A 20,360-nucleotide genomic window follows, 5' to 3' on the forward strand; every position below is an offset into this window, starting at 1 on the left:
TAGTGTTTATTGATAAATTGAATATTGACAATGATTCGAGCAAAAGTATTAAATAATTATTGATTTTATACAAACTTTACAAAATCTAAAATCAATATAGGTTAATTTATTTATTTAATATATTACATCAATACTTCCAGAGAAAATAATAAAGAACTTATATAGAAGCATATTTAATATTTTGTTATATAACCATTTCAAATAAATGTTACACTTTTTTATAGTATGAAGAAAACCATACTTAATTAAAAATACTATTGCGTTTCCAGTAAACGTAATAATAAATGTAATAAACTGAATTCCCGATTAAATAATATGATATTACAAAATCACCCCTTTAATTTGATAAAATAGTTTGATTAAGATGTATCCAAGAAACTTTGTATAAAATAAAATATTTATACACTGAGTGATTTCTTTATCGAACAATAACTGATTATTTCATAATCTATCGACGTTTTTTAAAATATTTGCTTACATAATTTCCAGTCACAAAAGCAACATTTAAACAATAATTTGTTTTTATAAATGTTTTTTGAATGACAACATACGTTTATAATTTCTTATTCTGAAGAAGAATATTTTTTGTAGTATTATTTTAATACATAAAAATCGAAATCTAGACAAGTAATTTATAAGAGAAGTTAAGTAGTAGAATAACATTTTACATACCACACCTTCCACTCACCAAAATTATAAATATTTTCAATAACTAATACATTTTGAAACAACAAGTGTTTAATAAAAAAAATTACTATATGTATATAAAATTTCGTTTAAATTAAATTTATGGAATAGAATATAAGATTGATGTATCGTATATTTTACGTATCTATAACTTAAAATATTCATATGTAACATAAACGAAATACCTTCTACAGTTTTAAAATGTACATAGATAAGGTAAAGGTATTCCAATTCACTAAATCTAATAACTGAAGTTACAATTAATTATTGAATAGTATTACTCTTAATTCTTATGTTCTATATTAATAAACAAGGAGTATAAACTATTAAGTGTAGATAAAAGAAATTTAATCTGTATTGTTTGAGAAAATTGGTAGCCTAAATTTAAAAAAAAAACATTTTTTAAAGTACGTAATTAAAAATAGAAATTGGTAGCTTGAATTTTTCTTTACGTACTTTTGGAATTAATTTTTTTCCTTGTCAAAATTTAAAATTAAATTATTTGATTAATCAGTTCTACTGTTGGTCAGTTATTACTCGTTTACTATTTCTATTTTTTTCTACTTATATTTAATAATCCACTTTTACGATTTTAACGGTTTAACTTATTAATTTTTGACGAATGAAACAATTTATTACTTGAATAAATTATATCTCAAAATATGTACCTATCCTATATTTTTTATCAAAATGTGTAACTATGCATTTTTTTTAAATGTTCATATAAAATTCATGAAGTCTACAACAACCCAAAATTATAATTAACATTATAGTAAATATATTTAATTTAATTTATTATATTAATTTGAAATTCGTAAAAAAAAATTATTGTTTATTATTTTAACAATTTTTTTTTTTTTGTTCGACGAATAAAAATATATTTTATTATCTACTAAGTTGTATCAAAAAAATAATTTAAACAATACGATAGGTAGAAATTACGTATTCTATTAAGTTTAAGAGTTAAACTTAAATAACAATAACGATTAAAAATCTATCTGTATGTTAACTATAAAGAATGTTTTCTGTCAAATGACATAATATTATGTATTCTTATAGATCATTAGATCATACTAATTGTATATTCCAATTTATTTTAATATCTTTTATTCATGGATTTTTTTTTCACATAGACAACATTAACAAACTTACTTATAATCGTTTGCACAACCTAAGATTTTATTAAAAGAAATTTAATAAAATTTGTTCAATGTATGCGTAGTCTCCCTTTGGTATAAACAAAAAAATTTAATTTAAATCCGTGTATACTTAACGGTTTTTAAATCTTATAATTTTTTTTAAAATTAAAAGTATTATATTCTAATAAGAATATGTATTTAAAATAAAATCCATTCTCTAAATATTATTTAATACCAATATAAGATAAATACTGAACTAGATTTGTAACATGAATTATTTCGTAAATATTATTAATAGTTTATATTGTAATAAAACGAATCACTTAAAAGGCTCAACCACTCGAGTAAACAATAAAAAACAAAAAGGTTGTTCGGTTTCAGTTTCTTTTTTGATAAGTTTAATTTTGTGAGTTTTCAAAAACATAATTCATTAAAAGAACGACTATTTAAGGTTCCAATATCCAAGCACAAAAACTTATAAAACTATATTCTACGTAAAATTAAATTTATTTATTTTTATTAAAATCGATTTATTCAAACTTATACGACACAACAATAAATAATAATAAATAACAATAAATTAACAATATACAATATACGTATAACATTTACATTGTATTATTATAATAAAACTATTACGTAGTCATTACGGTAGCTCATATGTTTTATATAATAAACTATTAAGGTTAAATTTCTGAAATTTAAATTCTATAAACGATACCTATGAAATTACAATTTAATACAAGGGTACTTATTAAAGATAATACCAAAATAATGTTTAAAATAATTTCTATTAATTATTAGGTACATTAAAATATATGCAAGTAAAATTTAATATTTTTTTAAATCTATTTTTACGTAATGGCATTTAAAAAATATTTTTTAAAAAACTTCTTATATTCTTGATTAACATAAAATTATCGAAATGAGAAACATAAATTACAAATGTATTACTTTTAAACTATTAGTTCATTGCCTAACTAAGAACATTTTACAAATTTTTACAATTTTTCATCAAGTATAAAAAATGTATGAGAAAATGTGAAATGTGTAAATCAATTGGGACCTTTATGCTTACGTACAACTTAGTTGATCACACTCAAGGACGCCGACGGTAAATGATCGACAGTGCTACATAACGTTGCCATGCCGACCAGCGGTGGCGAACCACAATCTCACAAAACAAAGCAAAAACCTTCTGGAGAATATTACGTCCATAGCAAAAGAAAGGCCTCTTATTTTAGTTCTTCTTTTTATTTTTATTTTTTAACTTTTGTAGGACAATTTATTTTTTACCATAATTTATTATACCCAAAAACTATTGTTCCGAATGCTTTACCACGTTTTCTTTTCACCATTTTTCCGCTGTCTCTTACACGTTTTTATACGAGTATAGTATACTACACCACCCCCCCCCCTCGAAAACCATTGTTGAGATTATTTCGTTTACACTAATGCACTGATAACAAGAGTAAAATTCGTTTTTATTTTCTATCCAGCTGATAAAAATATATAACACATCCTTTACAATCCATAACAGCTGTGATATACTTTTTCGCAAGCTACTTCAAAACCAACTAAACTGAGTATTTAAATTAAAACTAGTTGATTTCTATGTAAGACGTAGGTGTATTATTCTATTAACAATAACAAAACAACACTAACAGCAATAATAAATTTAAAAAGTAACACGTCTAAATATTGTAAATTAAAATTTTATTTAAATTTGTACTTTAATAGCCCTTTAATACATAATATTATTATAAAAAACGTTTTTCGTTATGGTAAGTTTTAAACCTAGCCAATCGTGCACCATATAGTTATAAAACACAAACATTCTATATCTTATTTAATTAATGTATTATCTGGTGTTCCCCAAGGTGATAATTTTTCTCTTTTACTTTTTTCTTTATTGATTAATAATATTAGTAAAGTCTTAAATTAGAACTTAAAGTTAGTTTAGATAATTTATATAAATGATGCAATAACGATGTCTTTTAGTATAGATGTTACACTATAATATGATAATTCTACATATCGTATTCTTGTTTAAAGAAAAAAACTCTCTATTTCAATTATACTATTTATAATACAATAATAACGCCTACAAATATTAATAAAGAGTAAAGACCTAAAAGTTTTATTTAACACAATCTTTCAGAAATCATGTTGGTACCTAGAACCTAGGTGTATAATATTCATTGTATATATTTTATGCAATTGAGATTATTAAAAGTTTAAAATGTAATATAAGATAGTTCAGCATTTAAAATATTATATTATTATTCTTTGATACGTTCCTATATTGATTATGCTTCTTATATAACTTAGCATTTTGGTAGTTTTTGTCAGAACCAAAATCTATCTAGTGTCCAAAATATTTTTTTTAAATATTTATCTTTTAAATATAAATTTTAAAAACGTCTAGAATTTGGGATATATTGGTATTTTTTATTTTAATAGATCCATTATATAAAATATTTAAAATTTCCTTTTAAATCACTACATAATTTAGGTAATTGGTTACCACGAGGTTTTAGAATAAACAAACTTCAAAGTAAATTCAATTAATTCTAGAAGTAAATATCCATTTTATTTATCTAATATCAATACAAACTTTATGCTATATTATCCTACTAATATATTAATATTGACTAAAAAATCCATCAATAAGTAATAACTATCAGTACCTGTTCAATATAATTCCAGATAAGTTTAATTGTTCATTTTTAAGTTAGTACCTACCTAAATATTAATTTTATATTAATTAGTAATTTCATTGTTTATTCATGTTTCTACTTTGTGTGTGTTTTTTTTTTTATTATTAATGGTATAACACAGTTACACATGTACTGTCATTATACTTGCGAATTAGAATTGTATTATTCCGTAAATAAATATTATTATTGTTATACATAGTATTCTTATATTTTTATTTTTCGGAGTAGAAATCGATTACAATTTTTAAGTTGGATAAGCTTATAGTTACATAATTCTTTACCATTTTTTCTTGTCATTTATTGTTTTTTTCTTTAAAATTACTAACAAATACTTTTCATGATTTTAAATACTTTCTGTATATAGCTACATTATGGTTTATGAAACTTTTTGAACTTTATTAATTGTATGCTAACAAAACCTACCAAAAAATAATCTCTATCAATAGATTAGAACAAAAATGTTTATTATTGCTAAAATAAAGTAATATTCTGAGAGATATTGAAGTTTTATAATATTTTATAATCTTCAATGTTTCTGTTAAGAACCAATTATTTAATTTACAAATCGTACATAATTTAATTTAATAACTTAGATAAATATACGTAGGTACCTACTCTATATATTAATAATTATTAGACATTAATTAATTTTACTTGATAAAGACATTTTTAATGATTATTTATTTTGTATACTGAAAATTCTTTATTAAAATAAATTTAATACTATAAGTAGTTAAAATATTACACAGTATTAAATATTTCTTGGGAAATTAAAACCAATCATAATTGTATAATTTTATTTTTAAAACTAATGGTAAATTAGTAATAAATACTTAATAAGTTATTTAATTAATAAAAACAACAAATGTACTTAAACTTTGATGTTTAAATTTTAAAAACTATTACTTATAATCCGATATGAAAATTTCTTAATTATTTAAGCTTATATTTTTAAAGTAATACAATTATAATTTTAAGAAGTATAACATAATACCTAGTACCAATTGAAACTGTAAGTTTATAGGTACAAATCGTTTGAAAATCAATCAAATCTTTTTTCTGAGCATGAAAATTGTAATTAATTGTTCAAAAAACTATTAAATCATTTAAAATTGTAACTTATCAATTTTTAAAACCTAATAAGCTTATAATTTTATCAAATCATGCACCTGTGTTCTACTACATATTATACGATACCAATATATAATATAATGTTGAATTACACATGAACTAAAATTTCAATCCGTTAGTCAGTTATACTTTACACTTATTTCAATTAAGTAACTATTACCTATTAAAATTGTCCATTACCTATATAAATAGTGTATGGAATGATATTTATTAGATTAAGGTCATATTATAACAGTAATACACCTATAAGTGCACTGGAACCATTGAATTTTTAAATATTATTGAAATTTAAATTTCGGCCAAAATATAAAAAAAACCATATTTACTATACTGGTTGTAAATATTATATGCAAATTCGGTTTTTTTTATTCTGGAATTATTGTTATTAGTATAATATATTAAGTTTAAGAATTTAAGAGTTTAAACTCAAAAAAAAATTTAACTCTAAAAGATGTTTAAAAATGTGTTTATCAATTATTTTAAGTTATATAATACTATCTATGCTGCAGTATAATATACTAGAAAATATAATTCTGTTTAATAGCTGTAGCAAATATAATGATATTTTAAATGGACTATATTATTAACACATTTTTATACGAAGTCATTTTCATAAACCTCCTATATTTTTACTCGACAGTTATTATAACAATATCAATTTTATTTTCCTGCGTACAAGCGTCAACACATACCGACAGACCGGAACTAGCGGTAAAATAGTATTAATATATAATACATAGTATATAGGCAAACATACTATACACGTATGCACGACATACATGTGCGCAGTTTTATGTCCGTGTGTCGTTTGTCACTATGTTTAGACAACTTCCCGTCAGTATACAACCGTTGTATGTTCAAAAATAATGGCTTAAAAAAATACTGATGATCAGAAGCACACGTTAAAATTATTATATGATATTTTTGGGACGTAATGTTGCAGATTGCTGACCATCGGGGCGTAGGAAAACGTACAAATACCTATATATGTATTCACATTATTATTTATTTCATTTTTCGTATTTTTTTTTTTTTTGTGGGAGGGAGATATATAACAATGCGCTTGACAATTTCCGAAGTTTGAAATTATCTACAACTTGTAATTTTGAAAAAACAGAAAAAATACACTTCTATATTGTACAGACTTCGAATGCCGGAAATCCGACAAAAAAAAAACTATTTCTAAATATTCAAATGCTATGTTGTCTACACGTTCAACTGGAAAGTATAATCAGAAAACTTCTAAATAAAATTAAAACATAGTACAAATATTTAATGGAACTAATGGAAGAGTTACTAAACTTATTTTTAGGTAAATGTATAATTGTTTAACCACGAATAACAATAATAATTAGTTTAAATAAACTATAAAATTTGGCATTATCAAATATATATTTCTCTACTTTTAATCATAGATCTTTTAAAACGTAACCATAAAAATTGTTATTATTGGGTTCGTATAAATAATATACTTCATATATTTATAATTGTACTTTGAATCATTTTAAAGTTGTACAACATATTATGGAACTTTATGTATAATATTGTAGTTACCTATATATGCAAATTATACATGCAAAAAATAAAAATTATTTATAAATAAAAAAGAATAATAAACATTCATTATTATGTTTGACAATTTCATATTTGCATTGTATTATTGAATTTATTAAATTTATTTTGTACATAACAATGTAATTATTAAAGTCCCAAACAAATTTTATACGGAGGTATTATTTCAAATATAAATTAGGTATGTTTAATTCATAGTAGCAGTTATGTAATTTGAATTAAATTGTATATAAGATAATTAATAACCACGATTAACTTTTTAATTAAAAGATTAAGCCACGAGTTACTTTTAAAGCATTTTAAATACACTAAAAAGTATTAAAATAGAAAAAACATCATTATGAAACCATTAACAATCATTCTCTGTGTACAATAATCTAAACTTAATAATACCTATATAAATATATATATTTTTTGTATATGCGTAAAATTGTATTATTCATTTTCAAAGTAGGTACAAGTATACAACTCATTTTAAATGTGTACTAATAATAATAAAAAATACATATTATTCTATATTTTTATTTGGCTGTACTTAATAGAAATTTTTGAACTAAAACTTAGTATCTCTTAGTTTGATAACTTGTTTATTTTATTTCAACTTATACTCTAATAATATCCCAAAAATGTTATTTCGCTTATAACAAACATTAATTTGTTCATAATTTAATACATTTAAATGATACGTAAATAATTTTCAATTATGTTATTTATGACTTTGTAAGCATATTTCTATTTTAATTTTTGTGTATAATGCTATATTTGAAAAAGTATTTTTTTTTTCGTAGACTTCTCGATACAATAGTATATATAAGTAAATAATATTGATAGACAAAATTGAAAATATACATTTTTTTTATATATGTTTGTATTTGATCAATAATAGCAGCTCAAAAACGGACTGTGTTTATAGCCATGTCCATAATACTACACAAATAAATTAACATAATTTACAGTTTACACAGAGCATTTGGCAAGTATTACGTCCAAAACAAACATTTTTTCTAACTGAAATTTCAACAGTCATGTAATAACAAATCACTATAGTATACTCTTCAACCTTTCTTTTATGTAGGTAGTTTTGAATTATTTTAGTATGAGAAATGATTTTTTTTTAAGTGTCTTCTATAACGATCGTTTTCCCGTTGTCCGTGACCCGTCGCGATGCTTCAATAGCGCACAAAAGTAACTATTTATTTGTCCCCTGGGCCGTCATGCCTAGCTGTTCGGATGATTTGAATTTTAAAAAAATACGAATTTAGAGTCTGCTATACATCAAACGGCATTTTTAGTACGTCATATATGGAAAACCGTTGATAATCTACAAAATTAGACGAACAAAAAAACGAACAGAAAAAAACCATTTAATTTGGTTGTTATGATCATTGATGTAAAACAAACAACGGCAATTTTCAAAATTTCTATTAAATTCAATATAGTTCTTTGGAAATGTTTTATACAGTGGAATGGTATTATTCCGGTTGACCAGATTGAATTTAGTATGGAATATAATCTCTTAACCGTTCATATAAATCACTGCGTTTCATTTTTTATGAAAATTAGATTACCTATCTGCGTATATTTTTAGTTTTTCAATCAAATTGTATATTTAGAGTATTTACAAACACTAAACTTAAGAATAATAATATAAGAAAGGTTTCAAAGACGATAATTACTCAAGAAAAAATACTTTTTTTATAGATTATAATATGTCAGATACATTTAATTCAATTTTAATAAGTACCTGTTACGTTTTTCCAGTTGAGTAATGGTATCTAAAATTTTATTTTATTTAAAGTAAATTTAATTTGAGTTTCTAAGTTTATACATTTTTACTAAATATTAAATAGATTTAATGTATTATAAAATGTTGATTATTTGTAACATAAATATTTATTGCTTATTTTACAGCCAATCATAAGTCATTAAATCGTTTTGGAATGTTAAAATGAGTAAAATATATTTTTATTTTATTATCTATAACTAACTATAATATTAAATTATCTTATACTAATAATTTCAATAAATTATTCTCATCAAAGTTAGTTTTAAATAAAATAAAATTTTAGAAATTTATTAACATATGTTGATAACAGTGTTTAATTTAGAAAATAATGAAGTTGGCGTTAATATTATAAATTTTAAAATATACCAACTTTTTATTTGATATATATTTGTGTTATTTTTATGACACATTATCATTATCTTAATGATTAATTTTAAATTACCTATTTAAATAACTAACATATTTAAAAACCAATTATTTCTTAGTATCTTAAATGCCAAAATGTAAATGAATACAATAAGACCTTGAATTAAATTTTTTATGGATATTCGTATATTATTTATAACAGCATTAAACAAATACTATGAACATTATTGATACCTATGTTGTAAATTAAACTAATACAGAACATACAAAATGTGATAAACAGTTTTTATCATCTCTATTAACAGTGGCATCCATAATAACAACAACAAATTACTTAATGGTATATAAAGTATCAACTAATAAACTGAAACGTATCTCTAATTTAAATACTATAAACTCTGATGGTAAAATTATTATTATTAACCAAAATAAAAAGTTATTAAATAATAATGTATATAAAATTGTAGTTCTCTATAAATATACTAATATACTTTTATGAATTTCCTAGCTTCGATATAAATCACAAACCATTAATCGTTTAATCCTTAGTACCCGTAATAATATCGAAAATAATTAAAAAATCTATAAATATAAATTGTTCACAACCTTTGATGGGTACTTAATACACAATATAATAGTAATAATATATCAATATATGTTTTTGAACTCGACATACCTGGTAGGTTCAAATCTACCTTTCAGCAAAGGACTTCTTTGGTTGTTGACAGCCACACAAGCAATCGCACCGAACATCACCACAAAACATAACAAAATAAACACTCAATATTTTTGATTAGAAAAAATTATTTTTTAGGCGTTACGAACACCGAAATTTACGAACAAGTGACCGCGACGCGAACGGATGGCCGACTAGCAAACCCGGTAGTAGTGGGAAACTGATGGGAAAACGGTAGCCGTGTCGAGTCCCGTTGCACAGCGACCGAGTGATGTAGAGAAGGAAGAACTCGTCCAACACTCGTTGCGTTTCTTCAGAATCCCTAAAATGGACTTATCGATATCGAGCTGGTTTTTTCAATACATCCTTGTGCTAAGGCCGTTGTACTGTCATTGAATGTTGGACACATATCTTTCTTGAAACTCTCTTTAGAAAGCCATTCAATTGTCTCGAGGCTTCCTTTCTTTTTGTCCGTCGGTTTCTGGCAATACTTAACGAACCGAAATCACACGATTTAAACCCTTCTACAAGGAAACTGTAAGTCAAAATTATCGAAGGTCACGAAGTACCTAATTATAGACAGATATTTAAAATATCAATAATGAAATAAAAACTGAGTGATTTAAAAACAAATGACCAGGTTACTAAAAGACCATTATGGGACATGAATTATGTCATTAACATTTTAATATATACCTACAGTTTTTAAATAGTTCTCACGGTATTAAAAATGCATTAATTAGTATGCATTTAAATGTAAACACTACAAAGAGGTACATTATAATATATAATCTTGTAGGTACTATTTTATAATTTGTAATATAATGATATATTAACAGATTTTATAAACATAATAATTCTATTATATTCATAATTCAACATAAACTCATTATTTAAACTTAAATGACAATAATCAATTATTAAAATTTTTTACAAGTATTTGAATAAATGAGTTACAAAAATATCAAGGTTAAACAATTTAAAATTAAAATAAATTATAAATTGATTTTAATCAAGTTTAGTTTTTTAAATATATCGATTGTGCTACAAATAACTTAATCATAAGTTTTATTATGTAAGTGTTTATGAAAGTATTAATACGGCCACTAAATCTAACACTGAGTGTAATCCAAATTTATCCAAAATTTGTTTGCAAATATCGATTTCAAGTTTAAAAATAGGGATTTTTAAGTTCAGAGAGCGGTAACCTTTGTTTTTATAATGAGTGTTACTTAGTCTTGTTATACAAAATGTATACATCTCTTAGTAGCCAAAACTAATATCACATGATAAAATCTGATTGCTTGCCAAAGCTACTTCCACCATAAGTGTACAATTCACTTAACAGTTGCCTTAGTTAATCAGCGGAACTTATGACATCCGATTGAAATGATGTCAAAATACCTGATGACGTGTTAACAATCACCAAAAATAAATACACCTACACTACAATAATACAATACACATTGCCATATTGGTATAAAATCACTCAAAGCCATAAGTCTCTGGTTTTTAATAAAAATGTAAATAGTATAATATTTGGTTTATTAACAAAATATCCATGATAAATTAACTAGATTATAGTGTGATTTTAAAATTATTTATTCTTACTAGTAACCGCTTAAAAGTTCACGGGTAAAATTATTACATAAACACCAGAAATAAAAATAATTTATACGTTTTTAATGAGAACTTACGTAATTTATTAAATCAATTAGTTCATATAAAAAAATAAAATTACAATCACGAGATATAGAAAGTTACTATATAAATATTATAAGACAAAACTTTAATTTAAATAAACTTGATAATAAAAATAATTTATTCAAATAAACATACGAAATAAAATCATCTGGTATAATAAAACCTTAAACCACTTTACCATAATTTAACCACAGACGAAAATCTTTATTTATCAAAAATGGTATGTATTATATTATATTATTATTTAACTTCAATTTTAATATACACAATCTATCTAACTATATATACATATTATTATATTTTTTTTTTTCATATACTATATACCATATATTGCCACCAAAATTACTAACTATGCGCCTTACACGATTTCCAATTTAAAACGGTAGTCTATACAAAACCGCTAATGTAACCCCATCACAATTATATTATGCCATTGCTATACGACTACGAAACTGTGATCAATGTGTGCTTGGTACACTCAACGGTCGTGTTATGGTTAATTCCTATTGCCCTCGGGGGTCGTACGTAGAAAATGCACTCGTGTCTCATATTATTAAACACGCAGGTCAATACTACGCGGTGTTATGATATTTGCGTGTAGTATAATAGTAGTGCTGCTATTGAGTGAACGAGTAACCTACCGGCTACCACACGTTCATACAAACAAGTCTGAGCACACACCAATAAGTACTAGTAGTCAGTGCCAGTTTTCTCTTAAATTAATTTTAATAATATTTGTATTTTACAATTTTAACACCTAAACCTGCCATATTGTTTTTATGAACACACGCAATTTAATCTATCGTAATGTAATTTGCGATAAATCAATTACAAATTAATTCTTGAATAAAAAAAAAAAAAAGGAATAAATAAAAAAGATAAGTACTGTGGATAGATGTTTGACGAGTAACGAGAGATTAGTTGAGAATATATATTATTTATCACTTAGAATTTAGATTATAAATAATCAGAGGATTCTGATGTATACAAATTAATTTTTAACAAGTTAATACGTAATAAGTATTTCAAGTTTAGAAGGGTTGAGTACTGTGAAAATAATTAAACTAACTACTCGTTAAAAATTAGATTTTTGTACATTTAAATGCTAAGAAAATATTCTGCTTAAGATTATAAAATAAAAATGTTTGTGTGTTTTCATTCAGAAAAGTAAAAAGCAAAAAATTAAGAAATAATAAGGACAAAAAATATAATAATATGTACATATAATTAATTTATATATTATACTAAATACCAACAATTGTACTACCTAGCAAGAACTGAATATTTATATCACATATTTAATTTTATATTATATAATATGTAGGACATGTAAATACTATGTAGCCTAACGAAGTTCACCTAGTGTTGAATATAATATATTACCTATCCAATTTCTAGAAAAAAAACCGTTTTTAAATTGCATTTAGCAACTACAATAGTGTTAAAACGAAACAAATTTATGCTATTCTAAAAATAATACTTTGAATATTACAAAGTAAAATACTAATATGTGTTGTAAATATCAGTAGAACTTAAAAGGTTTAATCCTATTTTAAAATAATACATAATAATTTTTTATATTAAAATAGTAACCGTAATAAATGACTAGGCAATTCTCTACTTATAATGAGATTAAATCAATATATTAATTTAACTAAATAGTGAATACTATATAGTATTAAGTAATAATAAATTAAAATTAAAATTATCAATTTTGGTAATAAGTAATATTATGTAGAAATGAAATAGCAAATATATAAATGCAGTCATTCATGTTAATTTTTCGAATGATTGTATATTTGTATTTGAATAATTTTTTGGTACTTAAAATATTTTTAAAATACTAAATATTATTTTTCATTTTACAATTGTATTTTAATTTCCAAGACCAATATTTTAACATTTTACTATTTCAAATTCTGTTTTCAAAGTAATATTTTATAATGGTTTTGATAACTATTAATAAGATTTCATTGAATAAGGTAATGATCAAATAACCTAACCTAACTAATAACTATAATTTAATATGCGACATATAAGATATAATACCTTTTTAATTTAAATATCTATAAATAAGTGTAAACTTAACCTTGTTATTTAATGAACAATTATTTCAATATCAAATTTATGGATCTAAAAAAAATGTATTTTATAAAAAATTACATCAAATATTTAATTATGAATTCTGAATGTATAGAAAAGTACCTATTCTTGAAAAGACTGGTTGATAGAAGTTAAAGTTTATTATTATACCCTAAGTTTAGTAATCTAAATGCCTAAAAATGGGATTATAAAAATCTCACTAGGAGCCAAAATCTGTTTAATTTACATTTCCATCTAAATAACAAAAAAATATTAAGGTATTTTACATTAAAATTAAAATAGCCTAATATTATTCTAGCGAAAAGTTTATCAATTTGTAGGTATTTCAACTTTTTAATAAATATATAATGATTAAATAAAATTAATAATGTTATATTAATGAGAAATCTATTAGTAATATTTATTTATTCTATGAAAGTATAAAACTAAAATTAACTTGAACTAATTATGTAATGTCATAATTATTTTTAAAAAATCCTCTAATTTATTTTTAATGAAGTATTATATTATGCAGATGAATATAAACACAATACCACTGTCACTTCCCACTAAAATAATAACTGTTATGAATCTTGTTTTTATGGGATAACTTGGACATGATTTAATAAGTAATAATCAGGAATTAGAGAAATAATTATACATATTTAAAATATTCATTGGTTGTTTGAAACTGTAGTGTAATAAATTAATTACTTATTATTTTATTTTATTTTTTGTTTAGTGTAAAATTATCAACTAGAAAAGTTAATACTTTAAAATACATTTTTACTTGAATCTTATTGAGCAACTAAATAAAAAATAAAAAAATAACTAGACTATCCATGTCAGAACAATTATTATAGCGAACTGCCGTAGATTTTATTTAGTCATACTCATACGTCACGGTGATGCTTCTCAATTCAATTCAATAAAACACGGTATCGTGATTTATAGATTGTATTTCTAATTATAGCGTCTCCAAAAAAATTATAATAACGATTAATACACTATAACAAAATTCTAAAACCATCAAAACTATTTTTAAATAACTATTGTTAATAATATTTAAAGCAATACAGAAAAACATATGAAATTTATTTTACTTATAATTTGTCAATAAATATTATATCCAACGCATTTTTAATCGACCAAAGCCAATTAATCGATATTTATGCATAATATTTGTATCCATTTTTTTTAACACATTTAAACAAAATATTTTCTCTTTACATGGCTTGATTTGAACTTAAAATAGTTTTTTGGTTCAGCTAAGCAAACAACATTCTTACTGTTTAGTAAAATAAAGTTCCATAATACATTATTAAATACTTTTACTATACCAATTTTTTTTCAAACTATTCGTAAGATGTTAGACTTTGTTTTCTATTATCATTATTAAAATTTATTATAACTTATATTTTTTTTTTCATACATACTATATAGTTACAATGTCCAATTTAAGATTTTGTTAAATAGTGTGTGTAAAATTGACAATGCCATAAAAGATTTAATATACATTTCATACATTGGGATTAAAATATGTAATATATTATGCATACATATAAATAGTTATAATAGGAGAAGCTTTGTGTGAGTTTCAATTGTGTAGTACATTATTAACATAACATCAATTTAGAAAAGGTTTTTTTTTATTCCAATTTCATTATCGGTTGAAAGTAAAATGACAACAAAAATACACCGTTACAGCTAAGGTAAGTTTAATTTTAAAGATTTTATTTAGTTGCATTTGAAAATTTAAATACGTGTACCTATCAGTATTATTAGTAATTTTCAGTACTCGCATTGAACTAACATTTGCTTAAAACTTAAAATATTCAATTTACTTTTGTGAAAAATATTTTTATATGAAAAAGTACAAAATAAAAAATGAAAATATTCATACATTAATAATGAACACTGACTAAATAAACTAATATTTAGTACCCGTTATCTGTCAATCCAAAATGGAAGCATAATATTTAAATTAGTAAAGAATCATAAAATGTAGGTCATGATATCGTAAGTATAGAAACAAATATAATTAAAGGTATTATATTGTATCATTCTATAATATTTTACTGATTTCAACTTAGTATTTTAAACTAACAAAACAACAATTACCCCAAAAAAATCAAAATATTATAAATAAATTAAATTTTAATGAGAAAAAAAATAATTAAGTTTATTTTCAGTGCATTATCAAACTGATAATTTCAATAAAATATACCAATTTAGAATTTTAGATTCAGAGTGGATTAAGTGGTTAATAACTATCTAAAAAAATATTTAAAAGATAATAAGACCAAATTTGTAAATAGTATTAATAAGATTAATAACAATAATTATGTTTTTAAAGAAATCAGGAATTTTAATAAAACAATTATACAAAATTATTGCTTGTTATCAAAAATTTAAATTATGCGATATATTATAATTTTAAAAGAAAATATTTATGTTTAAGATGAAAATTTTTTAGACTTAGAACCAAAACTAAATTTAAAGTAAGTATATTTATTTTTATTTTTGGTTATTAACTATAGTACTATGAAGTATTATTTGAAATTTCTTGCAACTGAGATTTTTGTACAACTTTTGATTTGCTTTAAGGTAATTATATTAACAAAAGTAGCATGTAATGTTTTTCATTAATATCTATTATGTTATAAAATTAAATAGAAATGACTTTTTTCATTTCAAAGTTCAAAATATACGAGATTTCTCTTTAATTTGCCCATAATAATATCTGATTATGGACCGAATTAGAATCTGGTGGAAAGGAAGTTACAAGACAAACATAAATGTTTATATGTGTCGTGTAAGTGGAGCCCGTCGTATCCTTGTCTACCATTAGGTTCCGTATTAGGACGCACGGAATGTCACCTTGTTAGGAATGCAGATCGCGTTTCATCGTCGCATTATTATTCTCCGGAGTTCGCAATTGAACGCTCAGGTCTTATCCGGCCACGCGGCAATTGACAGATATCGGACGGTCAGCCCAAAACTAATTGTCAACCTGACTACATACCAATTTCAACATTTTATTTTTAATTTAAACGCAGAATTTGTAAAGGTAAAAGTCTAACGATAATTATTAAAGTAGGTCACACAAAGTATTAAGTATATAAGACATACATATGCAATACAAAAATAATTCTATATAAATTAATCCTTCTTTTAAATGTTCATCCCTCAAAATTATTTCGGCCCAACGTGCAACGCCCAAAATTACAAATTTTACGAAAATATTGTATAATTTAATGATTTCAACACACTTTTTACAATAACTAAATAACTTCATTTAGAATTTAAATATGTATGTATCTTTAAAACATTTTGAAATAAATTTAAAACTATACTAAAAACAATAAACTATAAAAAAAATCACTTACATCTTTAACATATTATAAATATTAAATATTATACAGATGTTTTAATAGAAAGAAAATTATAGAATAAAAACGTATAGTTTATACTATGAGAAAGAAAATTCGTTGGAGTAGAGTTTGAACTAAGTAAGATGAAAAATTGCATGGATAATAATAAGTAACTGGTAATAATAAAGAATAGGCTTATTGAATAATGTAATAAGAACTATACGAGGTTAGAGGTTGGAAAATTTCAATAAAAACTTAAGTATACTGTAAATTAAGAAACATGAATGATAAGCAATTTTAGCTTACAAGTTTGGGTCATAACTTCATAAGTTAAAAAAGAAAAACTGAAGAAGTCACTCTGTAGTATACACTGTTCCGATTTTATTTTGACATTGAGTCATTGAGTAATGAATAAATTAATGTAATGACTAATGAATAAATCAAATTTTAAATTAACTACGAATATTTTCATACGAAAAACGACGCTGAGTGACGACTGACACACTTATATTTCAATTTTCTATGGATATTTTTTAATTTATTGTTATTATTATAACTAGTATTTATTATCCAGTTTTCACCAGGATTGCAATTTAATTTAATTTTTATTTTTATTCACTAAAAAAAATATCCATTTCTAACAAAAATGACTGAATTTTCCAACTACTGTTGAAGTAAATTTAAACAATTTAATTCAATATCAAGTTTTAAATAGAAATAATAATGTTGTTTCTTTTATAGTGTTATCATAAGCTTGCCATGTAAAAAAGCACTTTCACGCTTCAAAATATGATGAAATATTATGTATAAAATTCTCATTTAATTTAACCCTACACAAATAAAAACTCATAAAGTTGTAAATTATAAAAATAGAAATAAAAATTTTCAACAGTTAAAAAATTATAAATAATGAAAAAAAAATCAAGATTATCATTGAAAAGCTACTTTCGAACACTACAAAATTGATAAAACTACCTATACTCCAACCTGAACAAATAATTCTATACGTAACAGTCACAGAAGGGAATGGAAAAATCACAACGGTTTTTTCAATACAACTGGTGATCAAGGAAGTTAGTTGAAGAAGATATAAGAAAAATTCTAGAATTCTATTTCATTTAAGATTTTAAAATATGGCTATGAACTTCAAATGAATCAATGAAGTTCAATACACAGTATAAAAAAAAATATATTAAAATTAGTAAAAATGTTTTGAAAATTTCTTTATCAGTAAAAAATAATAATAAATATGGTGAAAAGTTTTAAATCACTACCTATGATGGATATTTTTTGAATTACAACAAAAAGCATTACATTGTGTTTAAATAACAAATACCTACCCAATTTCATCGGAATTTTAACTTCAAATAACTATAAAAAATGTGTACTTACTTAGATTCTCAATATTTTTAATTTCTTTAAGAAAAACTTAAAAGGTACCAATATTAAATACTTAAGCTTTTTGACTGAGAAAAAATATTTTTATCAAGAGAAAAAATTTTTTTTAATGTTTATAAACAACTTAAAAAGAACCAAAATATTTTTTAAATTATATTACTTCTACAAAATGCTTATATTAATAATATTTGGTGAAAATGTTCCCTAAAGTTTTTTCTTTATGAATAACTCAACGATTACTCATCAACAAAATATTAAATATTATTTTGAAAAAAATAGTATTTTCAACTTTTGACAAAGTACCAACTAAATTTAATTTACTAACAAAAACCATACGTCCATACTCAATGTTGAAGATTAAAGCATTTCCACTTCTCCAAAATGTGAGTGATGAGAGACACAAAAAAAAACTATAGTAAAACCATCACTTTACTCAAAATTTAAAAATATAATTAAAAGTTTAATTTATGTTTAATTTTTTCATCAAATTTAAATACAATAAATTCTATATTGTTATAATATTATAGAATTTAAAATTTGTTTAAATTAATTTTCTCGATAATCTGTTACTAATTCAATATTGCATAAAAAATTCATATAAATGGACAAAATATTACATAATGAACTCATATTTTATTAAATATAGATTAAAAAATATTGCATAATGATTAATGAATTCATATTTTATTATATTTAGGTTAGAAATAGAACAAAACAATCCCAAGGCGTCTAGATCTCAATTCAAGGTTATACCTAGTATTATATCCGCTACAAGCGTATTGGGGTTAAGATAGTTTCTGTATCCTTTTACAAAATAAGAGTAAAAGTGTAACCAGATTTACTAACGAATACTTCAATTGGAACATGATTATTGATTACTAGTTTAGAACTAGGAATAAGGATATATTATTCATCATACAAATATACAATAGTCTTTACGCAAGCGACTTTCCATAGCGCATTATATTATTCATATTAATGAAAATTTAACATAAACATAAATTTTTTATTCACATATTTTTTTACCCATATTTTGGTGATAAAACATGAATAATTTAATTTCTTACGTAGTGTATATATAATCCAGTTTATATTTTAACAATTTTTACATTAAAAGTATTGGTAGAAGCATTTATCAATTATATGCGTAGGTGCATAATAAAACTAGTTTTTTCTTTAAACTGTATTTAACTATTACATACAAATTATTACTAACACAAAAAATAAAAACAATTAAATTAGTTCTATATCAATAATCAAAAATAATAATAAAATCAAAACACTCGATCATTAAGATTTGTAAATTATTATATAATTTAGAGACATAATTAAGTTTACACCACAATAATTAATAAATAGATAATTATTTTAGCAGATTATTTTATTGTTTGAATTATAATGCCCTTCCTTATTTATTATTATCATGACTTTATGAGTTATGAATTTATGATATACATATATTTTTCTATATTATATTGTACAGCATTTATTTTATTATTTATAATTCAATATCATTTGTTTAATTATTGTTTACACGCATTTAATATATTATTATAAGGAGTATTTCTTAAAAATTAACTACCACACAAATAACAATGCTATTTATTATTTTATAATGTTTACTTATAGGTACATAAATAATGGAATAATGGTAAAAAGTTTCAAGTCCCTACGATTAATATTTTTTTAATTTCAACAAAAACTATTAGTTAAGTTGCGTTCAAG

At 22.9% G+C, this 20,360-nt stretch overlaps 1 protein-coding gene across 4 annotated transcripts in view; it reads right to left on the reverse strand.

Annotated features, from left to right (window-relative positions):
• Positions 1–20,360, reverse strand: part of LOC114119148 (FERM and PDZ domain-containing protein 4) — a 94,193-nt gene that overhangs the window by 56,548 nt on the left and 17,285 nt on the right. The window contains exon 1 of one of the 4 annotated variants that reach the window (XR_007603402.1): positions 10,078–10,492. The exons of 2 other annotated variants lie outside the window; for them this stretch is intronic. The gene's annotated coding sequence lies outside the window, so the exon portion shown is untranslated. Of the gene's footprint in view, positions 1–10,077; positions 10,493–20,360 lie in introns of those variants that run through there. One more of the 4 variants, XR_007603404.1, reaches the window with a different exon arrangement.

This window comes from Aphis gossypii, chromosome 1, assembly GCF_020184175.1.
Source record: "Aphis gossypii isolate Hap1 chromosome 1, ASM2018417v2, whole genome shotgun sequence".
Classification (NCBI taxonomy): Eukaryota; Metazoa; Arthropoda; class Insecta; order Hemiptera; family Aphididae; genus Aphis; species Aphis gossypii.